Here is a 26,894-nt window from a genome sequence, read left to right as displayed (position 1 = left end):
AGGAAAGCTGCACCCCTGCGCTTACTTCTCCCACCGCCTGAGTCCTGCGGAGTCCCGGTACGATGTGGGGGATCGAGAACTGTTAGCGGTCAAACTGGCCCTTGAGGAGTGGAGGCACTGGCTGGAGGGAGCGCAACATCCATTCCTGGTTTGGACTGACCACAAGAACCTGGAGTACCTCCAGCAAGCCAAGAGACTGAACCCTCGACAGGCTAGGTGGGCCCTGTTTTTCAGTCGGTTTGACTTCACCCTCTCGTACCGTCCCGGCTCCAAGAACACCAAACCTGACGCACTGTCCAGGCTGTTCTCTGCCACTAACAGGGAGAATGAAGTCGGGCCTATTATCCCGGTGTCCCGGATTGTGGCCCCTGTCCGCTGGGGTATTGAGGAGGCTGTTCGACGAGCCCAACGCCAGGACCCCGGTCCTGGGACGGGGCCACCGGACCTCTTGTACGTCCCACATCAAGCCCGGGCCAAGGTTCTCCAGTGGGGTCACTCTTCCCCTCTCACCGCCCACCCGGGAGCTCGGAGGACCCTGGACTTCCTGAAAAGACGCTTCTGGTGGCCTAACATGGAGCAGGAAGTAAGGTCATTTGTCCTGTCCTGTGAGGTTTGCACCAGAACCAAGAACCCACGACAGCGTCCCCAGGGTCTCCTGCATCCTCTGACCATTCCCCGGCGTCCCTGGTCCCACGTGGCAGTCGACTTCATCACGGGTCTCCCTGAGTCACAAGGTAACATGGTCATTTTGGTCATTGTTGACAGATTCTCCAAGGCCTGCCGCTTCATACCTCTGTGCAAACTCCCCTCTGTTCTTGAAACAGCGAAACTTATATTTAATCATGTCTTCCAAGGCTTTGGTCTTCCACAGGACATCGTCTCAGACCGAGGGCCCCAGTTCTCCTCCCGAGTGTGGCACGGGTTCTGCAAGGTCATCGGAGCCACTGCCAGCCTCTCCTCTGGGTTTCACCCACAGTCCAATGGTCAGACGGAGAGGCTCAACCAGGACCTGGAAACCACCCTGCGAGGCCTGGCTATGGATAACCCGACATCATGGAGCACCTGGCTGCCATGGGCAGAGTACGCCCACAACACCCTGCAGTCATCGGCCACCAAGCTGTCGCCATTCCAGTGCCAATTCGGGTTCCAGCCACCTCTGTTCCCGGACCAGGAGGAGGACGCGGGGGTGCCCTCGGTCAACCAATATGTGAGACGGTGTCGCAAGACCTGGAGCAAGGTCAGGAAGACCCTCATACAGACCTCCAGAACCAACCAGACTCAGGCCAACCGCCACAGAAGACCTGCACACACTTTCCGCCCTGGGCAGCGGGTTTGGCTGTCCACTAAGGACCTTCCGCTGCGGGTGGAGAACCGCAAGCTTGCTCCTCGCTACATTGGCCCCTTCAAGGTGGTGCACAGGGTGAACCCTGTCTCCTACCGGCTCCAGTTGCCCCGGACTCTGAGGATCAACCCCACTTTCCATGTTTCCCTGTTGCGGCCTGTACTGACGTCTACGTATGCCCCTGCCCCTAGGAACCCCCCACCCCCCCGCATCTTCCAGGGGCAGACTGTGTTCACTGTGCATCGCCTGCTTGACTCCCGCCGGGTCCGCGGCGGGTTGCAATATCTGGTGGACTGGGAGGGCTATGGTCCTGAGGAGCGCTGCTGGGTTCCTGCTCGGGATGTCCTAGATAAAGAACTGTGTCGGGACTTCCATTCGGCCCATCCGGATCGCCCTGGGAACGTCAGGAGACGCTCCTAGAGGGGGGGGTCCTGTTAGGACTTGGACTGTTTTGGCCTCTAGAGGCCGCTGTTGTTTTCCTTTTCGTGTCTTGTTTATTTTGGCCTCTAGAGGCCGCCACTGTTCCTGTGTTTTGTGTTTTTGTTAATTGCCTGTTAGTCCTAATTATCTTCACCTGTGTCCTTAATTAGTTTGTGTATTTATACCCCTGAGTTCAGTCCTCTTGTCACGGAGTCTTTGTGCTGTTATGTTTATCTCCAGTTTCCTTTGTACTGTGTTTTGTGGATCTTCTGAGCTTTTGCATTTTTGCCTTTTTCTTTTTGAATTATTCTCTTTGTTTTTGTTTTTTTTTTTGTTTTGCCCTGGATTGTATATAGTGTACATAGTATAAATAAACCTTTTGTTACTTTTTCTACTTCCGCCTCACGCCTCTGCATTTGAGTCATTCCCCTGGTGGCCTAGTGGGGGTTTGCTGGATCATCACACCAACGAACCAGGTTCGAATCCCAGCAAAACCCTAACAATTTATACAGTGATGATATTGTTAAAATAATACCTGAATTGTTATTTGTAAAATAACTGCAAAATAACAATCCCTGCTGTATTGAGTGAGCTGGCGTGCCATGATGAACATCTCACCTTAGATGCCCTGATTGATCTCACGATTCTGCTGGACCATCTACTATCCAGTCGCCTGTCACTCAAGGAGGAGGCTGCGCCCACTTCTACCACCAGTGCTCCCACACCCATGGAGGTCTCACAAACTCATCTGAAATGCCCCGAACGAGATGGGAGAAGAAGAGAGGACCTGATTATTCAGTGTCCAGTTCACCCACCATGCACCAGCTCTGTGGAGACTGAGGCTGACCCGGTGAGTCCAGTGAGATCATTTAGAACTCAGTCTTTCAAGGTTCCTGTATTGCTGAAACTGCCTTCCTCGACCCACATGCTGTCTGCATTTGACGACTCGGGGCAGAAGGGAACTTCATCAACAGCTCAGTCATCCAGAAGTTCAGTTTGTCCACAAACCCTCTGCAGAGCCCACTCAGCATCAAGACAGTTGACGGGAGGCCTGATTTGGGATGGCCTCATCACCACCTGGACCGCTCCCATGCACATTCAGGTGGGAGCCCTCCATTCAAAGCTAATCTTACTCCTAGTTACCACTAATGTACATCATAACATCATTTTGGGTTATCTTTGGCTGCAGCTTCATGACCCGCTCATCTCCTGGCAGAATAAGGAGATTCTCCAATGGTCCCCAACCTGTTTTAAGAACTGTCTTCAGTGTCCTCAGCTAAGTCTCTCCTCCACCTCTGTAGACAGTCCCCAGCCTGACTCCCTAGAAGGGGTCCCAGAGTGTTACCTGGACCTAAGGGAGGTCTTCAGTAAGGATAAGGCATGCAGCCTACCACCACACTGCCCCTACGACTGTGCCATTGACCTCCTACCGGGCACTTCACCACCACGCAGTTGCATCTACCCTCTGTCCCAGATGGAACAAGCGGTGATGGAGAAATACATACAAGAGGCTCTCAAACAGGGGTACATACACCCGTCTACATCACCTGCATCAGCGGGATTCTTCTTCGTGGAGAAGAGAGGGGGTGGCCACCATCCATGTATAGACCTTCAAGGACTCAATCAGATCTCAGTGAAGTACCCATATCCTCTTCCTTTGGTGCCCTCGGCTTTAGAACGGCTCCGTAGCGTCAAGGTGTTTTCTAAGCTAGATGTACGCAGTACTTACAACCTGGTCCATATCTGAGAAGGAGAAAAGTGGAAGACAGTTTTCAGCACCAACGCCAGCCATTTTGAATACTGGGTGATGCCATATGGCCTCTCTTCGGTGCCAAGCGTGTTCCAGTATCTCATCAATGATGTGCTTTGGTACATGTTAGGGAGATATGTGGTGATATACATCGATGATATCCTGATCTACTCCCCAGATGAAGAGAGCCATCTCCAACATGTCCGATCAGCGCTCAACTGCCCATTAGAAAATCACCTTTATGTCAAAGCCAAGAAGTGCGAGTTCCATACACATGAGATCTCCTTTCTGGGGCACATCATGAGTGCAGAGAGGGTCAGTATGGACCCTTCCAAGGTCTCTGCAGTGACTTCCTGGCTGGTGCCCACTTCAGTCAAGGAGCTCCAACACTTCTTCAGTTTTGCAAATTTCTATCACCGTTTCATTAGAAATTTCAGTACTCACGCGGCGCCCTTGACCTCCCTTTTAAAGAAGGGACCAAAGTGCCTCCACTGGACCCCCACAGCCAAGGAGGCTTTCAACAAGCTCAAAACCGCCTTCACCACAGCCCCGATCCTCCAACACCCTGACCCTACCTGACCTTTCACAGTCAAGGTGGACACCTCCGAGATGGGTGTAGGAGGGGTCCTCTCACAGCACTTCAGCAAGAAGCCCAAGCTCCACCCAGTTGCATTCTTCTTGAAAAAACTCACCTCAGTGGAGAGGAACTATGACATCAGGAACAGAGAACTACTCGTTATTAAGCTTGCTCTGGAGGAGTGGAGATATTGGCTGGAGGGAGCCACTTACCCCTTCGTCATACTTATGGATCATAAGAACTTGAAATATCTCAAGAAGGCCAAGAGACTTAACCCATGCCAAGCTGAATGGGCTCAGTTTTTCACGCGCTTCAACTTCACAATATCCTATCGTCCAGGCACCAAGAACACTAAGGCAGATGCCCTGTCACATATCTTCAGCCCATCTCCTCATGACCTTGAACTTCACCCCATCCTCATGCCCAAATGCTTCATCCAAGCAATTTCATGGGACCTAGAGAAGGAGATAAGGGAGTCGCAACCACCAACTCCTCCAGCTAACTGCCCACCTGGCCACCTATACGTCCCCAACCATCTCCAAGGTAAACTCATCACTTGGGCACATGCATCTCCTGCCACCGGTCACCCAAGCAGTCATCATACTCACCAACTGCTACAGAACAAGTACTGGTGGGAGAATATGTTGACTGAGATCATCCATTTTGTCTCCTTGTGCACGGAGTGCACATAAGCCAAGGTACCTTGAACACCTCCCACTGGTAAACTATGCCCTCTCCCTGTACCTCAGAGACCCTGGTCTCACTTGGCCATTGACTTCATCACTGACCTACCACCATCCCAGGGCAACACTACCATCCTGGTCATCATCGACAGGTTCTCCAAGGCACTGAGACTTGTCCCACTACCCGGCATCCCCACAGCTTTCCAGACTGCCAAACTGTTATTCCAGGATGTATTCAGATACTTTGGCATCCCAGAGAATATAGTCAGTGACCGTGGCCCTCAGTTCATCTCATCTATGGGCCAGTTTCATGGAGCAGTTAGGTGTCTCAGTGAGCCTCACATCCAGATATCACCCCCAGTCCAACAGCCAGGTACAGAGGGCTAACCAGGAGATAGGATGTTTCCTCAGAATCTTCTGCATGCGGAACCAGGGGGACTGGGCATGTTTCATCCCATGGGCCGAGTATGCACAGAACTCTCTGGAGCACTCTGCTACACAACTAACACCCTTTCAGTGCATGCTTGGCTACCAACCAAGGTTCATCAATGCATAGAGTCTGTCAATGCCAAGTATAAGAAATATGCCCACAAGCACAGGAGCGGCAACCCTGAGTTTTCTCCTGGTGACCGGGTATGGGTGTCAACTAAGGATGTCAAGGAACCCAATACTTGTAGGGAGCTACAGGCATGCTACATTGGACCTTACAAGGTGCTCCAACGCATCAACGAAGCCTCCTACAGGCTTGAGCTCCCACCACACAGTCGCTTGTCACCCACGCATCAAGTCTCCTGCCTAAAACTTGCCATCCAAGGTCCTCTGTCCACAAACATGCTCACCCTAGACCACCTGTCACCTTGTTCAGAAGGGGATCCCATCTGCCAGGTAAACAGAATGCTAGACTCTTGGCGCAGAAGAGGTCAGCTTGAGTACCTCGGCGATTGGGAGGGTTATGGACCTGAAGAGTGAAGCTGGGTAGGAGCAAGGGACATTCTCCTGACTCAAGAGTTCCACAGCCAACACCCTGACAAGCCTGCACCCAGAGGGAGAGGGCATCCTAGGAAGAATGTAGCTCCTGGAGGGAGCTCCTGGGGGGAGGGGGGTGTCTGTTCTGTCAGTAATGCTGTCTAGAGTGCTAGTCCGAACCCAACTACAAACATGGCTGCTTAGAACCACAGCACCCTCTATCACTTGTTTATTAAATACACCTGTCACTCATTTCCTAGTTCATCAGCCCCTGCTATATAAACACCTCTCCCACTCGATGCAAAATATCGTTCAGTGTTCATTCCTGTCATACTGAGCCTTTATTCTACTGCCTACTTTGTGTTCTCAACCCTTGCTCTTGTATCTTTCTCGTTATTCTCTAGCCCTGTCCGCATTGCCCCATCTACCGATCGATCAACCCTTGCCTGTCCCATGACCTTGAGTCTAGTCTTGTGTTTTGGCTTTACTTCCAGTTTGCTTTCCCCGCTCTCCCCTGCACATACATCCGTAAGTGCCTGCACCCTGACAATGGTCAGGTACTTAGATTTTTCTATAATTTTTTTCTGGAAGTTTAATCACGTTTTCCATCAAAAAGTTTATGGCGGCATTCAAAGAAAAAAAGAAGCAGATCAGTCTGCTGACCTGTCATAGTTCTTTGTCACTTTCACCATAGAAAGCATGGAAGCAACAGAGGAGGCCAAAGACAGGAGGCCAATCTATACTGTCGATTTATTGGACAACATATGCCATTAGCCTTATAATTACACAGTGTCAATGAGACCCAGAGCATTACATTACAATGCAGAGCATGCACAATGTAAGAGGAATATCAAGTGTTTCATATTTCAAGTTTTTTCAAGGTATTTTTGACATTTCAGCAGAAAAAATCCCCAACATGTTAAATGAGACCATGAATGGAATACATTCTCAGAGAAATGCAGTCCATTCAGCCACTGCCATGGTGGCCGGAAAGATGCCAGGTTCATTAAATAAGTCACTTTTCTTGAATGAAATGTTGACAGATTGTATCCAAACTGTAGCCAGGTCGAGAAAAGGGCATCCCCAATATATTTCCGCCCATTAATGCGCACCCCATGCCTTAGTATTTCCTGGAGTTTGGTGACAAGCATTTTTGAAATTGAATATATAGAGCCCCCATGGGGGCCTTGAATAAATGGTTAATGTTCAGTTCCCTCTTCATTTATTCTCTATTCAAAAGGCACAGCTGAGTCACACAGGTTGATAAGTGTGTAACAGACAGTAACAATTTTATTCAAAATAGTTTTTCCTGCCTGAGTCGATTTATTTCCATTTCACATGAATGCAGCTGTGGTAAAGTTCAGTCTATTTGTGTAGAACACTCTCGTAGGTTCATTACTACACTCTGGCTACATGGTGACATTTTGCACAGGACTGGGTTCCTCTGATAACAGAAACAAAGCTTCAGCGCTCTCTACTCCTAATTTTTTCTGTTCTTTTAGGATATATCACACAGTGCAAAAATGAACCATATTGAAGACAGATTAAGCCTTGCTTACACTTATATTGCTCGAGATTTTGCCTTGGCCTTGTCGTGTCACTTAAGCTAATGGGGCAGTATTGCAGGTCGTATTTCACACCCATCCTAAGAAAAGGGCCAAGTTTTGAGGTAATGAAATGTATTGAAAAGGCAGGGCTTTTTCCTCTGTTGGAGCTAGCAGAATGTTTAGCATATAAATGTATGAATGATGGAACTCAAGTTGATGGAGCTCAAGTTAATGAAATGTTTTCTCAAAGCAGAAATGATCTTTTAGGTCTGGTCAGGTGGCCAGCAGAAGCAGAAAGTACATTGACAAATCAAACATTAAGATTTGATCTGTAAATGTAAATATTAAAAAAAAAAAATAGTTGATTTGTTTGCATTTGTACTTCATACTACACTATTGCTTGTATTTAATTACATTTAATTCCTATGTATTTTTATTTCGTACATTATATCACACTAACCATTTAGGAATTAGTGTTTTTTTTTCCCCACAGTCCCTATATTTTCACAGGCTCAAAAGTAATCAGACAATTGACTGTAGTCTTGAATTTGCATTTGGCACTTGGTCAAAAGACGGTGTCTATTTGACCCCCAGGTGTCGTGTGTGTGTGTGTGTGTGTGGAGAGCGAGAGAGAGAGAGAGAGAGAGAGACCCCTCTCTCTCTCCACACACACACACACACACACACACACACACACACACACACAAATATATATACAGGGAGTGCAGAATTATTAGGCAAATGAGTATGTTGACTACATTACCCTCTCTATGCATGTTGGCCTACTCCAAGCTGCATAGGCTTGAAAACCTCCTACCAATTAAGCATACCAGGTGATGTGCATCTTTGTAATGAAAAGGGGTGTGGTCTAATGACATCAACACCCTATATCAGGTGTGCAAAATTATTAGGCAACTTCCTTTCCTTTGGCAAAATGGGTCAGAAGAGGGATTTGACGGACTCAGAAAAGTCAAAAATAGTGACATATATTGCAAAGGGATGGAGCACTCTTAAAATTGCCCAGCTTTTGAAGCGTGACCATCGAACAATCAAGCGCTTCATTCAAAATAGTCAACAGGGTCGCAAGAAGCGCGTTGAAAAAAAAAGGCGCAAACTAACTGCCCGTGAACTGAGGAAAGTCAAGCGTGAAGCTGCCAAGATGCCACTCGCCACCAGTTTTGCCATATTTCAGAGCTGCAACATCACTGGAGTGTCAAAAAGCACAAGGTGTGCAATACTCAGGGACACGGCCAAGGTAACAAAGGCTGAAAAACGACCACCACTGAACAAGACACACAAGATGAAACGTCAAGACTGGGCCAAGAAGTATCACAAGACTGATTTTTCTAAGGTCTTATGGACAGATGAAATGAGAGTGAGTCTTGATGGGCCAGATGGATGGGCTCGTGGCTGGATCAGCAAAGGGCAGAGAGCTCCAGTCCGACTCAGACGCCAGCAAGGTGGAGGTGGGGTACTGGTATGGGCTGGTATCATCAAAGATGAGCTTGTGGGACCTTTTCGGGTTGAGGATGGCATCAAGCTCAACTCCCAGTCCTATTGTCAGTTTTTGGAAGACACCTTCTTCAAGCAGTGGTACAGGAAGAAGTCAGCATCCTTCAAGAAAAACATGATTTTCATGCAGGACAATGCTCCATCACACGCATCCAAGTACTCCACAGCATGGCTGGCCAGAAAGGGTCTAAAGGAAGAAAGATTAATGACGTGGCCTCCTTGTTCACCTGATCTGAACCCCATAGAAAACCTGTGGTCCCTCATCAAATGTGAGATCTACAAGGAGGGGAAACAGTACACATCTCTGAACAGTGTCTGGGAGGCTGTGGTTGCTGCTGCACGCAATGTTGATCGCAAACAGATCAAAACACTGACCGAATCCACGGATGGCAGGCTTTTGAGTGTCCTTGTAAAGAAAGGCGGCTATATTAGTCACTGATTTGTTTTTTTGTTTGTTTTTGAATGCCAGCAATGTATATTAGTGAATGGTGAGTTGTTATATTGGTTTCCCTGGTGAAAATAAATGAGTGAAATGGGTATATGTTTGTTTTTTGTTAAGTTGCCTAATAATTATGCACAGTTATAGTCACCTGCACACACAGATATCCTCCTAAGATAGCTAAAACTAAGAAAGCCCTACTCCAACTTCCAAAAATACTCAGCTTTGATATTTATGAGTCTTTTGGGTTCATCAAGAACATAGTTGTTTTTCAATAATAAAACTAATCCTCAAAAATACAACTTGCCTAATAATTCTGCACTCCCTGTACATATACATAGTATGCATGCATGTACATACACACACGTTATTCCATGAAATTGAGTCACACATGAGCTGATAGCCAACGACATGCATAGCACCGAGTCGGCTATAAGCCATGTACAACGAGATTGCGTGGAATAACTGTTTTATTATATCCACATATAATAATAATTCTTGAAAAATCAAAGACTTTTATTCCATATTTTGTTGCTTTTTTTGGGGGGGGGTTGTTTCGAGTAGAGTTTTTATTTCATCCTCGGTTGGTTCAGTAACACAATCCACCATTTTCTTCTTCTTCTTTAGAGTTTTTGGTGGCTTGGTGCCACCAAATGGGCTGGAGTGTGGCACAGTAGATATTCAGTGGAAAAATATATTCTTTTAGCTATTTCTATTTCTTTTAAGTACTTGATAAAGTGATGTATCTGACTTGATGTGCTCTGCCATTTTGTTTTTCTCTACTCACGGTATATGAGCTCATAGCCTAGTAGTAGAGTAACTAATCAGAGCGTGCGATTGCTCAGATCCAGTAAATGTTGATAGAATATAGTTTATACACACACACACACACTATATATATATATATATATATTATATATACATACACACATACATACATACATATACACACGCACACACACTAATATATAATATATGTGTGTGTCTGTCTGTTAACAATCTAACGTCTAGACGGTTGCACCGATTGACTTCAAATTTTCAGGGTAGGTGGGCAATGGTCCGTAGATTAGCTAATTAAATTTTGGGGGGTAATTGGGTCAAGGTAAAGGTTAAGGTCACTTTTTTCCATCCAAGATGGCGCCGCGGACGTCTGCCTCGGGACTTTGCTCTCTCGTACTTTCTATGTTTTGAGTAATTGTTGCATTAATTCTTCTTCGTGCTTTCACGAAAAGCTGCGCTGAGGTTTTTTAAATGTTTCCACATTGTGCTCCTGATAGGAGCATTATGCAGGGGTGTTTTTTTCCTCTCATATCACATTTCTCTGCCTCTCCCTCCCCTGAACTTTCCTGCTTCTGCTGACTCGTCTTGTCTGAGAGACCCTTTCTGCATTGCTCTTCGAATCAAAAGTCATGGATTTGATAAAGTGGTCTCTTCACGCAATTGACACAATCTTCTCGATGAGAAGCCTGGGTTCGGGGGAACCAGCCTGTCCTACTGGAATGTTCGCAGCCGGATATACGAGGGATGCTTGGGAGAAGTGGCGTGTCGTGTGCCTAGCAGTTCTTTCTGCGGAGGACATTTAGGATATTTACCTATTCAGAACTATGATCACAGGACTTTTGCTGATTGGATTAGGCATTGCCCTGGTGTATTGAGGAAATCAAAAAATGGTGACAGCTGTTCAAAGCCCCATAAAGCTGCCCGATATGATTGAAGCGGTGGGCAGAGCTGTCGGCACCCAGACTGTGGCTATTCAGAACATAAACCGCAATGTGGATTCGATCTTGGAGAGGTTGACGGCTTTGCAGAGAGAAATGGATCATTTTAGTGACCAGAATGGACGAGCGGGGTAGTCTGCAAAAGAGTCATGTCTGTCCATTCGAGTCTAAACAAATTCCAATCCTATCTTCGGCTCTCTCAGCCAGCACTGCCTTGGTCAAGGTCGTTGCTGGGGCAACAATCTTCCCCTGAAGATCACTGCAGTTAGACTCTCTCTGTATTTACCAGTCCTTTGTTTTGTTTGTTTTGTGTATACGCTTTTATCTGTTTTGTACTATGAAAGTTAAGTGGAACCGGAGTCAAATTCCTCATGTGTGTTCACATACCTGCCAATAAAAGTGTTTCTGATTCTGGGAGGTCAACCTTTTGGTCAAAATAACATTTTCCATTATAACTCAAAAACGGTTGCCGATAGACAGATGTTTACTATTATGAGCATATAGGAACTCCCAGATGGCCTTTCATTGGGCATAATGATCTTTGACCTTGAGTGACCTTGAAAGGTCAAACTCAAGGTCAAGGATTTTCAGAGGGCTGTAACTTGAAAACTGTTAATGGTAGACAGATATTTACTATTATCAACTTATAGTAAGTGCCATATGGGCTTTCATTTGGCACCATGACCTTTGACCTTGAATGACTTTGAAATGTCAAACTCAAGGTCATGGATTTTCATAGGACTATAACCAGACAGTTGACGATTGAGAAATATTACCATTATCAACATATACAGTAGGTATAAAATAAGTGCTGCCGGGTGAGGTTTGTTTTGCCTGGCAACACTTGTTTTAATTACATCTGCTCTTTTTAACATCTTTTCTTATTCATGTGATCGGCTGCTGTGACAATTTGAATTTCCCTCCCCGGGATTAATAAAGTATGTATGGTCTATGTTGTTACAACAGCACCTGTCAAGGGGTGGGCTCAGAGGCGTTTCTAGCTGTTGAAAAGACCAGGGGCTAAGTCAAGTTTTCCTGGGGCTTGTATTTTTTTTTTTAAAAGAGATTGGCATAGATAGGCCAGGGAGGTTCTATAAATATCACCCACACACATTCAAAGGTTATGACATATGTATGTGATTTTTGCACTGTTCTTTTTAAATTTATGTAGTTCATGTCTGTTTCTGTCTCTTTATTATTATCAACACCCATAATGTCTCAGGAAACTGAGGCATGTGTCACTTGACTATTCAACATCACTAGTAAAATTACTCATCAGTTTAATAAAAAAAATAAATATTTCTCACTCGCATCTCTCCTTTAGGACCACAAAAACAAATTCTAAGCTACATTATTATATTGCAGCATTCAAAATCTCAGATGACATCCCTTCTCACAAGACCATGATCATATAAATGTCCCTTCCAAGCACGGGCGATTGCTCTAAGACAACGAGGGAGGCTCAGCCTCCTCTAAAAATGACGAACATCGTATAGGATGAATTGCGCTAGGCCTATGTTATAGCCGACCTTATAACATTGCTATTTCAGATCCAGAATCATAGAAATATATGTGCTCAACCCACTACAGTGTGAAATCATTCCGTTATAACTTTCCCCAGTTCACCTAATGTGCGTGTGAGTTTTTCCCCCTCGTGACAGCGCAGCCTCAGTGCACTTCAATGGCATTTGGGAGCTATGCGCTTGTCAATCTCAAAATGCAAGACGGTTATTGGACAAATACTGCGAAAATGCCCGCCCACGGAGTCTCACGGACTCCCAGCCTCAGTGGACTTCAACGGCATTTGGGAGCTATGCGCGTGTCAATCTCAAAATGCAAGACGGTTATTGGACAAATATTGCGAAAATGCCTCTCCCACGGACTCCCAGCCTCACAGTGGGAGGGACATGGCAGTTTCCGCGAGGAGACTGGTGATTGGTGAAAGCGGCCGGATATTTTCTTTGATTGACAGCTCGTTTCAACTATAGACAGGCAGCGGTGAATCTCAGTTCAGTCCCATGTGGATTTGCAAGTGCTGTGGTGTATTGTAAGAGATCAGCTTACATTTCGATTTCATTCATTACATACAGTTTCTACCAGCTTTTTTAGTTTGTATATATTTTCATTGTAAATAAAGTGTAAATATAGTGTTGTCAAGTTTGCTATCTTAGTTCCAGAAATTTCATTTATTTGAGTGACTGAACTTGAACTTGAGGGGGCTAGTCAGCTAGCAAGAAAGCTGCACACGGATGCCAAGCATTGCTGATTTAATTTTGGCGAAGCCATTTGCCAGTCTTCCTTTTGAGGAAAAAATTAAAATTAAAGAGCAGGGTAGACCAACGCCTCAAATTGACTTGGTGAAAAAGGTAGGGAATAATACTCGTTCCTTTCAGCTCTCCTGGTATGAGAAAGTGAATTGGCTAACAGCAAGTGACCCACATCAACAACAGTAAATAGGCTACTTTAGTAATATGTCATGGATGGACCAAAAACATAGAATCTATTTAAAATGTTTATGCTGAGTATATTATATTGGAATATATATTTCTCTGGATATGAATTAAACACCGCTACAATTTGGAAAACATTTTTAAACAAAAACACAGCCGAGAACATTTCACACTACAGACCTGGATTAAAAGTGAAGGGTTATCAAAATTGTCAATAAAACATTTCTCAGTCAAAATAAGTAAAATATAAGGAAAGTGTCATTGAATGAAGTGTGTGGCACCCAGCTCTATGTTTGGCTCCCCAAGGTCAGTGCTTGTGCCTATTCCAGAACACTCTGCTGTTACTGCTGAGGTTCCTGACAAAGAGCTGCTTTCAATAATGATCAATTTTTAAACAACATGCCACAATTTTAAAATATAAAATGTTAAAATATACCCCCCCAACACCACCATCATGTATATTGGACAGTAGGCTAATGGGCCAAAAGAACCTGTTATTTCACAGTTTGTGACCCTGCCAACAATCAGCCAGATCAGAGGCAAGAGTATGGGCAAAACTGATGTTTTTTCTTTTAAAATCTGGAAATATCGTAACCGACCAGCCTCCCCTGTTTGAAAGACTACCAGTCGCCACTGCTTTCAAGATTTCTCTCTCTCTCTCTCTCTCTCTCTCTCACACACACACACACACACACACACACACACACCATTTTCTCCAATGCATCCATGTTCAATTGACTGCAGCAACTCATTTGCAGTATGTCTTCAACACAAATTTATGTTGACATTAATATTGCATGGCAAAAATAAATAAATAAATATATATATATATTTTATATATATATATTTTATATATATATATATATATATATATATATATATATTTTATCCCCTATATATGATAAATATGCTAAAGGCTGGCTATTGTGTGGTCGGCTGGCTGGTTCTGCATAGGCTACATGTAGCATTAAAACATATGATTAAATTATGTCAGGGCAACTATTGGTGTCTACATGAACACAGACTGTTGCTGATCTGTTAAATAAACTTGGTCAGGGCAAATAGACCACCATTGGAGATAGTCATTAAAACACTCGAACTTTTGAGCTCACCTGGCACAGTAATCATACAGACTCTATGCTGTAAATACAACATAATGAGGAGACACGGAGCGGTTTCTGTGCATCAACATAATTCGATAGGGTACACTGTTGATACATTCTATATATACACCCATGGTCGATGACTTACCATCTGTTTTCATCCTGAAAAATCCAACAATAGTGGATTGGTTTTTTGAAGCAGTCTTCCAACCAGTTCTGAATGCTTTTTTTTTTCCTGTTGGTGGTTACCAAATTTTTGAATGTGCACTGTGCAGCACCCCCCATCACCCCTCTGTCTTCAGACGCTGCAGGTCAAGTTCCGATCAGTTTCAGTCAGTGGTTTCCCATTAATCTGTTTTTGAGGGCAAAAATACCTGGCCCTAGGCTCAAAATACCCAGGGCTATAGCCCCGAGTGATAAGGCCTAATGACACCACTGGGTGGGATATACAGTGTCTTGCAAAAGTATTCATCGCCCTTTGTGTTTGTCCTGGTTTTACGCATTACAAGCTGGAATTAAAATGGATTTTTGGGGGGTTAGCACTATTTGATTTACACAACATGCCTACCACTTTAAAGATGAAAATTGTTGTTTTATTGTGACACAAACAATTAAGATAAAAAAAACCCAGAAATCTGGAGTGTGCATAGGTATTCACTCCTCCAAAGTTAATACTTTGTAGAGCCACCTTTTGCTGCAGTTACAGCTGCAAGTCTCTTGGGGTATGACTATTAGCTTAGTATATCTAGCCACTGGGATTTTTGCGTATTTCTCAAGGCAAAACTGCTCCAACTCCTTCAAATTAGAATGGGTTGCGTTGGTGTACAGCAATCTTCAAGTTATACCACAGATTCTCAATTGGATTGAGATCTGGGCTTTGATTAGGCCATTCCAAGACATTTAAATGTTTCCCTTTAAACCACTCCAGTGTAGCTTTAGCAGGATGTTTAGGGTCATTGACCTTCTAGACCATGAACCTTCGTCCCAGTCTCAAACCTCTGGCTGACTCAAACAGGTTTTCCTCCAGAATTGCCCTGTATTTAGTGCCATCCAGCTTTCCTTCAGTCCTGACCAGCTTTCATGTCCCTGCAGATGAAAAATATCCCCACAGCATGATGCTGCCACCACCATGCTTCACTGTAGGAATGGTGTTCTCAGGGTGTTGGGTTTGTGCCACACATGGCATTTCCCATGATGGCCAAAAAGATCCATTTTAGTCTCATTTGACAAGAGAATCTTCTTCCACATGTTTGGGAGTCTGCCATATGCTGGTGGGCAAACTCCAAACATGGTTTTCTTAAGCAATGGCTTTTTTCCTAGCCACTCTTCCATAAAGCCCCACTCTGTGGCATGTACAGCTTAAAGTGGTCCTATGAACAGATACTCCCATCTCTGCTGTGGATCCTTGCAGCTCCTTCAGTGTTATCTTTGGTGTCTTTGTTGCATCTCTGATTAATGCCCTTCTTGCCTGGTCTATGAATTTTGGTGCGTAGCCTTCTCTTGTCAGGTTTGTAATGGTGCCATATTCTTTCCATTTTGCTATAATGGATTTAATGGTGGTCCCTGGGATATTCAAAGTTTGGGATTTTTTTTTTTATAACCCATCCCTGTTCTATACTTTTCCACAACTTTGTCTCTGACCTGTTTGGAGTGTTCCTGGGTTTTCATGTTGCTTGCTGAGTAGTGTTGCAGAGTCAGGGTCCTTCCAGAACAGGTTGATTTATACAAACATCATGTGACAGATCATGTGACACTTTGATTGCAGACAGGTGGATCTTAATCAACTAATTATGTGACTTATGAAGTGAATTGTTTGGACTAGCTCTTATTTAGGGGTTGCATACAAAAGAGGGTAAATACCTATGCACACTCCAGATTTCTGTTGTTTCATCTTGATTATTGTTTGTGTCACAATAAAAACAATTTGCAACTTTAAAGTGGTAGGCACATTGTGTAAATCAAATGGTGCTAACCCTCCAAAAATTCATTTTAATTCCAGCATGTAATGCATAAAAAAACAGAACAGACATGAAGGGGGATGAATACTTTTGCAAGACACTATTATGCAGCAAGAGAAGAGTCAGTTCTTGAAGTTGGTGTGTTGGAAGCAGAAAAAATGGGCAAGTATAAGGATCTGAGCGACTTTGACAAGGACCAAATTGTGATGGCCAGATGACTGGGTATGAGCATCTGCAAAATGGCACATCTTGTGGTGTGTTCCTGGTATGCAGTGCTTCATACCTACCAAAAGTGGTCCAAAGAAGGACAACTGGTGAACTGGAGACATGGAGTGTCGAAGGCTCATCGATTCTCATAGGGCACAAAGGCTAGCCTATATAGTCCAATCCCACAGAAGAGCTACTGTAGCACAAACTGTTGAAAAAATTAATGCTGATGCTTTTCTGTTTTAACCATATGGGCTAGCCTTCATGCCCCATATGAATCAATGAGCCTTCAACACCCATGACCCTCTGTGCACGTGTGTGTAATACACACACACACACACACAAAATAAATAAATATATATATATATATATATATATATATATATATATATATACACACACACACACACTATATATATATATATATATATATATATATATATATATATATATATATATACACACACACACACACACATACATACACCATGAACTTCAAAGTTTTTTATTGAGATTTTATGTGATAGACCAACACAGAGTAGCACATAATTGTGACGTGAAACGAAAATAATAAATGGTCTTCAAAATTTTAAGCAAATACAAATCTGAAAAATGTGGTGTGCATTAGTATTCAGCCCCCTGTACTCTGATACCTCTAAATACAATCCAGTGCAATCAATTGCCTTCAGAAGTCATCTAATTAGTTAATAGAGTCCTACTGTGTGTAATTTACTCTCAGCATAAATACACTTATTCTGTGAAGGCCTCAGTGGTTTGTTAGAGAACACTGAAGAACAAACAGCATCATGAAGACCAAAGAACTCACCAGACAGGTCAGGGATAAAGTTCTGGAGGAGAAGTTTAAAGCAGGGTTAGGTTATAAAAAAAAATATCCCAAGCTCTGAACATCTCAAGAAGCACTGTTCAATCCATCATTCAAAAATGGAAAAAGTATGGCACAACTGCACACCTACCAAGACATGGCCGTCCACCTAAACTGACAGAGCGAGCAAGGAGAGCACTGGTCAGAGAAGCAGCCAAGAGGCCCATGATCACTCTGGAGGAGCTGCAGAAATCCACAGCTCAGGTGGGAGAATCTGTGCACAGGACAACTATAAGTCGTACACTCCACAAATCTGGCCTTTTTGGAACAGTGGCAAGAAGAAAGCCATTGTTGAAAGACAGGCATAAGAAGCCATGTAGGGGACACAGCAAACATGTGGAAGAAGGTGCTTTGGTCAGATGAGACCAAAGTTGAACTTTTTGGCCTAAATGCAAAGCGCTATGTGTGGCAGAAAACTAACACTGCTCATCACCCTGCACACACCATCCCCACTGTGAAACATGGTGGTGGCAGCATCATGCTATGGGGATGCTTTTCTTCAGCAGGGACAGGGAAGCTGGTCAGAGTTGATGGGAAGATGGATGGAGCTAAATACAGGGCAATCCTGGAAGAAAACCTGTTGGAGGCTGCAAAAGACTTGAGACTGGGAAGGAGATTCACCATCCAGCAAGACAATGACCCTAAACATACAGCCAGAGCTACAATGGAATGGTTTAGATCAAAGAATACTCATGTGTTAGAATGGCCCAGTCAAAGTCCAGACCTAAATCCCATTGAGCATCTGTGGCAAGACTTGAAAATTGCTGTTCACAGATGCTCTCCATCCAATCTGGCTGAGCTTGAGCTATTTTGCAAAGAAGAATGGGCAAAAATTTCAGTGTCTAGATGTGCAAAGCTGGTAGAGACATACCACAAAAGACTTGCAGCTGTAATTGCAGCAAAAGGTGGCTCTACAAAGTATTGACGCAGGGGGGCTGAATACTAATGCACATCACATTTTTCAGATTTTTATTTGTTTAAAATTTTGAAGACCATTTATCATTTTCGTTTCACTTCACAATTATGTGCTACTCTGTGTTGGTCTATCACATAAAATCTCAATAAAAAACTTTGAAGTTCATGGTTGTAAGGTGGAAAAATATGAAAAAGTTCAAGGGGTATGAATACTTTTGCAAGGCACTGTGTGTGTACATATACACACACACGTATTATACACACACACACACACACACACACACACACACACACACACACAATTCCAAAAAGTTGGGACGCTGTGCAAACTGTAAATAAAAACAGTATGAAAATTTGCAAATTGTGGAAACCCTATTTCATTGAAAATAGTACAAATATAACATATCAAATGTTGAAACTGAAAATTTATTGTTTTTTGAAAAATATATGCTCATTTTGAATTTGATGTCAGCAACACGTTTCAGAAAAGTTGGGACATGGGTAACAAAAGACTGAAAAAGTTGTGTAATGTGAAAAAAAAACAAACCACCACCTAATTTGGTTCATTGGCAACAGGTCAGTAACATGATTGGGTATAAAAAGAGCATCCCAGAGAGGCAGAGTCTCTCAGAAGTAAAGATGGGGAGGGGTTCACCACTCTGTGAAAGACTGCGTGGGCAAACAGTGCAACAATTTAAGAATAACATTCCTCAATGTAAAATTGCAAAGGATTTGGGGAACACATCATCTATGGTACATAATATCGTTAAAAGATTCAGAGAATCTGGAGAAATCTCTGTATGCAAGAGACAAGGCTGAAAACTGACATTGGATGCCTGTGATCTTCAGGGCCTCAGGCGACACTGCATTAAAAGCAGACACGTGTCTGTAGTGGAAATCACTGTATGGGCTCAGGAACACTTCAGAAACCCATCGTCTGGGAAAACAGCTCATGACTGCATCCACAAATGCAAGTTAAACCCAAATATAAGCAATATCCAGAAACACTGCCACCTTCTCTGGGCCCGAGCTCTTTTACAATGGACTGAGGCGAAATGGAAAATTGTCCCGAGGTTTGATGAATCAAAAGTAGAAATTCTTTTTAGAAATCATGGACACCACGTCCTCCAGGCTAAAGAGGAGAGGGACCATCCGGCTTATCAGTGCACAGTTCAAAAGCCAGCACCTGTGATGATACGAGGGTGCATTAGTGCACATGACATGGGTAGCTTGTACATCTGGGAAGACAGAATTAATGCAGGGATGAAAATGAAAAAAAAAAAAAGTCTGAAAAAAGCCGGGGGTTTGGGGTCCGCAGGCACCCAGCGGGGCCCAGGGGCAGAGCCACATTGGGGGCCCAGGTGGCAAAGCCCCTGGGAGCTAATGATTTTTGGCTAGTTGTTTGGCTAGTAGTTTGGCTAGAGGTTGCGTGGGAGCGAGGCTGCGCGAGAGCGGACCGAGAGGTTGCGCGGGAGCGAGGCTGTGCGAGAGCGGGCCGAGAGGTAGCGCGGGAACGGGCCGTGTAACAACAAACAACGCAATGCCCCCGAAGAGAGCTCCTACGGTCGAGGAGATTGACGATATTAAAAAATCCCTCGACTTTTTGGGTGAAGAAATCTCTGCTGTCAGGACGCAGCAGAAGACCATCCTGGACCTGGTAGAAGGGGTCAAAGCTCTGAGGCTGCAGAACACGGAGAAGGCAAAGAGGATCGCCTTTCTCGAGAACCAAGTGGAGGAGCTGGAGCAGTACACCTGGGTAAATGACATCATTGTGACCGGACTGCAGATTCAACCCCGCTCATATGCTGGAGCAGTGGCGAGAAGAGACGGAGAGGAACTGAACGAGGAGGATGCTAACTCTGTGGAGCAACAGGTGTTAGCATTCCTGCACTCCAAGGGGATTGAGGTAAAAAGCACTAACATTGAAGCATGTCACCCTCTCCCACGGAGAAGCAACACAGGCAAACCAGCTGTAATAATGAGATTTGCCAACAGAAAGCATAAGATGCAACTGGTAAAGCAAGGGAGGAAACTGAAAGGCTCAGACGTTTTTTTAAATGAGCACTTAACAAAAAAAAATTCAGACATTGCAAGAAAGGCGAGACTCCTGAGGAAACAGGGGAAAATCCAGAACACTTGGACACAAAACTGCAAGATATTCATCAAGCTGAAGGGATCTCCAGAAGAGGCCAAGATCCTGGTCATCAGAGATATTGGGGAACTGGACAAATTCTGAGGGAGCCAATCAAAGCAACTTACAATTATGACACAAGGATTGGACACGGGACACTGGATACAAGAACTGGACACTTTCCTTTATACTGAGCACAAAACACAAGATATGGAAAATAATACTGATCCGGAAAATAATCTTTTCAGCAACATCAATATCAGCTGCCGGTATTACACTGAATATCAATACAATGCAAAGATCAGAGACAGAAATAAGATATCAATTATTCATTTCAATACCATAAGTCTGTATGCCAATTTCCATAAAATGAAGGAATATCTCAGTCAGTTCAATACTCCATTCAATATAATATAGACTGGTGGCCAAATTTCCAAATTTCACTTAAGGGAGGACGGAATGTTAGCTTGTGGCATCCATGTCAGGGGGTTAATATGGCCCCTACTGAACTCATTTAGTGTGGATGCCACCTAAAGTAGGCTTTCTAAAAATTGTTTTACACCAAAAACTTAACGGCCACCACCTCAATCAATTTTCGGCCAGTTTTGTTGGCTGAAAAATAAGGGTTAATCCTAATGCATCTTCTCCCATGTCAGAAATAAAAAATGGCATATGTTAACGACTCATATTGTATGAAAGCTGATAAAAAGAGCTTTTTTTAAATATAACACTCAGATATACATGTTTCAGAAGGAGGTATGAGATTCATCAAACATTGTGTTGAAAAAATGAAACTAATCAATTTCAATCAAACTACATGTATTTCTGCTTTTATTTCTAAATATCTTCACTACACCCAATGCACCAATACCACATATTTAAGCATGTCAAATGGAACCTCAATGCTCCCAGAATACGAAAATGCCTTGTAAACTTGAATAAGATGGATTGCATAATAAGCTATACTGCGACAGTCCACCTGCATCAGTTCAACAGATTTTGTCAATGGAAAATTAAGACGACCACACAAAATCTTTTATGATTTCTAAAGTGATAAACGTATTTATTATGTATATACACCCACTATATATGAAACTTATAAACAATACTTCTCTATTTTATGATATGTATCTTGTTATTCATGGTAACAGACTGGAATGATTGAACGGAAACCAAAACAAGTCATTCTTAATTTAGTTAAGTATTGTAACATCTCTCTTTCACCAGGTACCCTGCAGATTGTAAAATTATGATTAATCTTGCTTTGTCTGGAGTAAACATAGATGACAGTTGCTTCATGAACCATGGATACCACTGACTCTTAAGTCAATTTTCACTTAGGATAAGCTTAGGGTAAGGATAAATACAAAATAGCACAATTTCTGAATATGTGCTTTTCTTTGGCAGGATATTGTGACAAATGCTAAACAAGCACGATGGAATCTGTCATGTATAGCCAAAAGAGAAGTTCTGACACTACTTCTGACTGGGATCTGTGTCTGTTCTGTCAGAGAAAAAACCTGAAAAAGGACACAAGAAAACTTGGAGACACTGGATTTGAACGAGTTCGTCAAGCTGCAGCGGAACGCAAAAAGTACAACGACGTGGACAACTTCCACACCATAGAAAGGATTCAAAATGACTAATTGACTAATTAACATGTGCCTTTTCTACTTTTGAAATGGGAGAAGTAAAATTATGGGTACCCCCCAATTTTTTCGTTGATCAAATTGACCAAAAAATTACTTGGGGTGGTAATTATGTTTTTCCACATACAAAATTATTAAAAGCCTAATTCAAGTGGCATCCACCAAAAATGTGTCCATTAAGGGTCATATTAACCACCTAACATAGGTGCCACAAGCTAACATTCCATCCTCCCTAAAGTGATTTCTAGGCCTCTTTTCAGATTTTGCCACTAGTCTAATAGCCATATCAGAAACTTGGATCAACAATGAGATGGGAGTAGATTTTGAGCTGAACGGATATGAATTAAATTATATCAATAGAAAGAACAAAAGAGGAGGGGGAGTGGCAATATATGTTGATAATAGTTTGGAATATAAAATTAATAATAAAATGACGGTAGCTGTTGATGATTGGATGGAGTGTATTACAATAGAAATATGTTGTGAAAAAATGAAAAATATAATGGTGAGCTGTATATACAGATCTCCTGGATCAAGCATAGAAGTTTTTATAGACTGGATGGAAAGTATGTTTATAAAATCAACACAAAAGGTCATGTACATCTGTGGTGATTTTAACATCGACCTCTTAAATCATAAGAAACACAAAATGACAGAAGAGTTCATTAATTCAATGTTCAGTATGGGACTGTATCCAACTATTACCAGACCAAGCAGGATCACTTCTCACAGCACCACTTTAATAGATAATATATTTACTAATATCCTGGAAAATAATACAGAGAGTGGACTACTATTAACAGACATCAGTGACCACCTACCTATTTTTAATGTATATTACTGTAATTATAGCAAGAAAAAGGATACTAAAAATTATAAATATATAAGAGTGAAAACTGAAGAAACCATGATTGCACTAAAAAATGACTTAATGATACAGGACTGGAATGTAGTTTATAAAGAAAAAGATGTTGATAAAGCACATGAGGAATTTTTAATAATATTCAATGAACTATATAATAAAAATTGTCCTATAAAGAAATACAGTAATATACATAAATATACAAATAGTCCGTGGGTCACCAAGGGGCTACAAAATGCCTGCAAAAAGAAAAATATATTATACAGACAATTCTTAAAGCATCGAACTATAGAGGCAGAGGAAAAATATAAAAAATATAAAAATAAATTAACTAATATTATGAGGATATGTAAGAAAGACTCGTCTCGTCTCGTCTCGTCTTCTTCCGCTTATCCAGGACCGGGTCGCGGAGGCAGCAGTCTAAGCATGGAAGCCCAAACTTCCCTTTCCCCAGACACCTCGGCCAGCTCCTCGGGAAGAACACCGAGGCGTTCCCAGGCCAGCCGAGAGACATAGTCCCTCCAGCGTGTCCTGGGTCTTCCCCGGGGCCTCCTCCCGGGGGGACATGCCTGGAACACCTCCCCAGGGAGGCGTCCAGGAGGCATCCGAAAAAGATGCCCGAGCCACCTCAGCTGGTTCCTCTCGATGTGGAGGAGCAGCGGCTCTACTCCGAGCTCCTCCCGAGTGACTGTGCTTCTCACCCTATCTCTAAGGGAGCGCCCAGCCACCCTGCGAAGGAAACTCATTTCAGCCGCTTGTATCCGCGATCTTGTTCTTTCTGTCATTACCCAAAGCTCATGACCATAGGTGAGAGTCGGAACGTAGATCGACCGGTAAATTGAGAGCTTCGCCTTTTGGCTCAGCTCCTTCTTCACCACGACGGACCGGTAAAGCGACCGCATCACTGCGGAGGCTGCACCGATCCGCCTGTCGATCTCACGCTCCATCCTTCCCTCACTCGTGAACAAGATCCCGAGATACTTAAACTCCTCCACTTGAGGCAGGACTTCTCCACCAACCTGGAGAGGGCAAGCCACCCTTTTCCGGTCGAGAACCATGGCCTCGGACTTGGAGGTGCTGATTCTCATCCCAGCCGCTTCACACTCGACTGCAAACCGCCCCAGTGCATGCTGAAGGTCCTGGTTTGAAGAAGCCAACAGGACAACATCATCCGCAAAAAGCAGAGATGAAATCCTGTGGTTCCCAAACAGGATTCCTTCTGGCCCCTGGCTGCGCCTAGAAATTCTGTCCATAAAAATTATGAACAGAACCGGTGACAAAGGGCAGCCCTGACGGAGTCCAACATGCACTGGGAACAGGTCTGACTTACTGCCGGCAATGCGAACCAGACTCCTGCTCCGTTCGTACAGGGACCGGACAGCCCTTAGCAAAGAGCCCCGAACCCCATACTCCCGAAGCACCCCCCACAGAATACCACGGGGGACACGGTCGAATGCCTTCTCCAGATCCACAAAGCACATGTGGACTGGTTGGGCAAACTCCCATGAACCCTCGAGCACCCTATGAAGGGTATAGAGCTGGTCCAGTGTTCCGCGACCAGGACGAAAACCGCATTGTTCCTCCTGGATCCGAGGTTCGACTATCGGTCGAATTCTCCTCTCCAGTACCCTGGAGTAAACTTTCCCTGGGAGGCTGAGAAGTGTGATTCCCCTATAATTGGAGCACACTCTCCGGTCCCCTTTCTTAAAAAGAGGGACCACCACCCCAGTCTGCCACTCCAGAGGCACTGTCCCCGACCGCCACGCGATGTTGCAGAGGCGTGTCAACCAAGACAGCCCCACAACATCCAGAGACTTGAGATACTCAGGGCGGATCTCATCCACCCCCGGTGCCTTGCCACCGAGGAGCTTGCAAACCACCTCAGTGACTTCGGCTTGGGTAATGGACGAGTCCACCTCTGAGTCATCAGCCTCAGTCTCCTCAGTGGAAGACATGACGGTGGGATTGAGGAGATCCTCAGGCCGACCGATAGTCCTTCTCCATGGCCTCCCCGAACTCCTCCCAGTTCCGAGTTTTTGCCTCCGCAACTGCCCGAGCTGCAGCACGCCTGGCCTGCCGATACCCGTCGGCTGCCTCAGGAGTCCCGGAGGTCAACATGGCCCGATAGGACTCCTTCTTCAGCTTGACGGCATCCCTTACTTCCGGTGTCCACCACCGGGTTCGGGGATTGCCGCCACGACAGGCACCGGAGACCTTGCGGCCACAGCTCCGAACAGCTGCGTCCACAATGGAGGTAGAGAACATGGTCCACTCAGACTCAATGTCCCCCGCCTCCCTCGGAAGCTGGGAAAAGCTCTCCCGGAGGTGGGAGTTAAAGACCTCCCCAACAGAGTGCTCGGCCAGACGTTCCCAGCAGACCCTCACCATACGTTTGGGCCTGCCAGGTCTGTCCAGCTTCCTCCTCCGCCAGCGGATCCAACTCACCACCAGGTGGTGATCAGTTGACAACTCAGCCCCTCTCTTCACCCGAGTGTCCAAGACATAGGGTCGGAGATCAGATGACACGACTACAAAGTCGATCATCGACCTCCGACCTAAGGTGTCCTGGTGCCACGTGCACTTATGGACACCCCTATGCTCGAACATGGTGTTCGTTATGGACAAACTGTGACTAGCACAGAAGTCCAATAACAAAACACCACTCGGGTTCAGATCGGGGAGGCCGTTCCTCCCAACCACGCCCCTCCAGGTGTCACTGTCATCGCCCACGTGAGCATTGAAGTCCCCCAGTAGCACAATGGAGTCCCCAGTCTGAGCACCCCTCAGTACCTCTCCCAGGGACTCCAAGAAGGCCGGATACTCTATACTGCTATTTGGCCCGTAGGCACAAACAACAGCAAGAGCCCTCTCCCCAATCCGAAGGCGCAGAGAGGCGACCCTCTCGTTCACTGGGGTAAACTCCAACACATGGCGGCTGAGCTGGGGAGCTATAAGGAAGCCCACACCAGCCCGCCGCCGCTCACCATGGGCGACTCCAGAGAAGTGGAAAGTCCAGCCCCTCTCGAGGAGCTGGGTTCCAGAGCCCAAGCTGTGCGTGGAGGTGAGCCCGACTATCTCTAGCCGGTACCTCTCAACCTCCCGCACAAGCTCAGGCTCCTTCCCCCCCAGCGAAGTGACATTCCATGTCCCAACAGCCAGCCGCTGTGTCCGGGGGTCAGGTCGTCGAGGCCCCTGCCTTCGACTGCCACCCAATCCACACTGCACCAAACCCCTACTGCTACCTCTGTGGGTGGTGAACCCACAGGAGGTCGGGCCCACGTCGCCTCTTCGGGCTGAGCCCGGCCGGGCCCCATGGGCAAAGGCCCGACCACCAAGCGCTCGCATACGAGCCCCAACCCCGGGCCTGGCTCCAGGGTGGGGCCCCGGCTGCGTCCTACCGGGCGACGTCACGGTCCTGGATTTTTTCTCCATAGGGGTTTTTTGGTGAACTGCTCTTGGTCTGGCCTGTCACCTAGGACCTGTCTGCCTTGGGAAACCCTAACAGGGGCATAATGCCCCCGACAACATAGCTCCTAGGATCATTCAAGCACACAAACCCCTCCACCACAATAAGGTGGCAGTTCTAGGAGGGTGTAAGAAAGACTATTATAATAAATTAGTGGAGAAAAATAAAAACAATATTAAAGGTATATGGACTGTACTAAATGGTATTGTGAGAAATGGATCCAAAATTACAAATTACCCGGAGTACTACACTGAAAATGATAAGACCATAAATAATATGGAGGATGTGGTGAATGGTTTTAATCAATTCTTTGTAA

Source organism: Neoarius graeffei, chromosome 18 (assembly GCF_027579695.1).
Source record: "Neoarius graeffei isolate fNeoGra1 chromosome 18, fNeoGra1.pri, whole genome shotgun sequence".
Taxonomy (NCBI): Eukaryota; Metazoa; Chordata; class Actinopteri; order Siluriformes; family Ariidae; genus Neoarius; species Neoarius graeffei.
The sequence above is the reverse complement of the archived record's forward strand: the minus strand, read 5'-3'. Positions refer to the sequence as shown.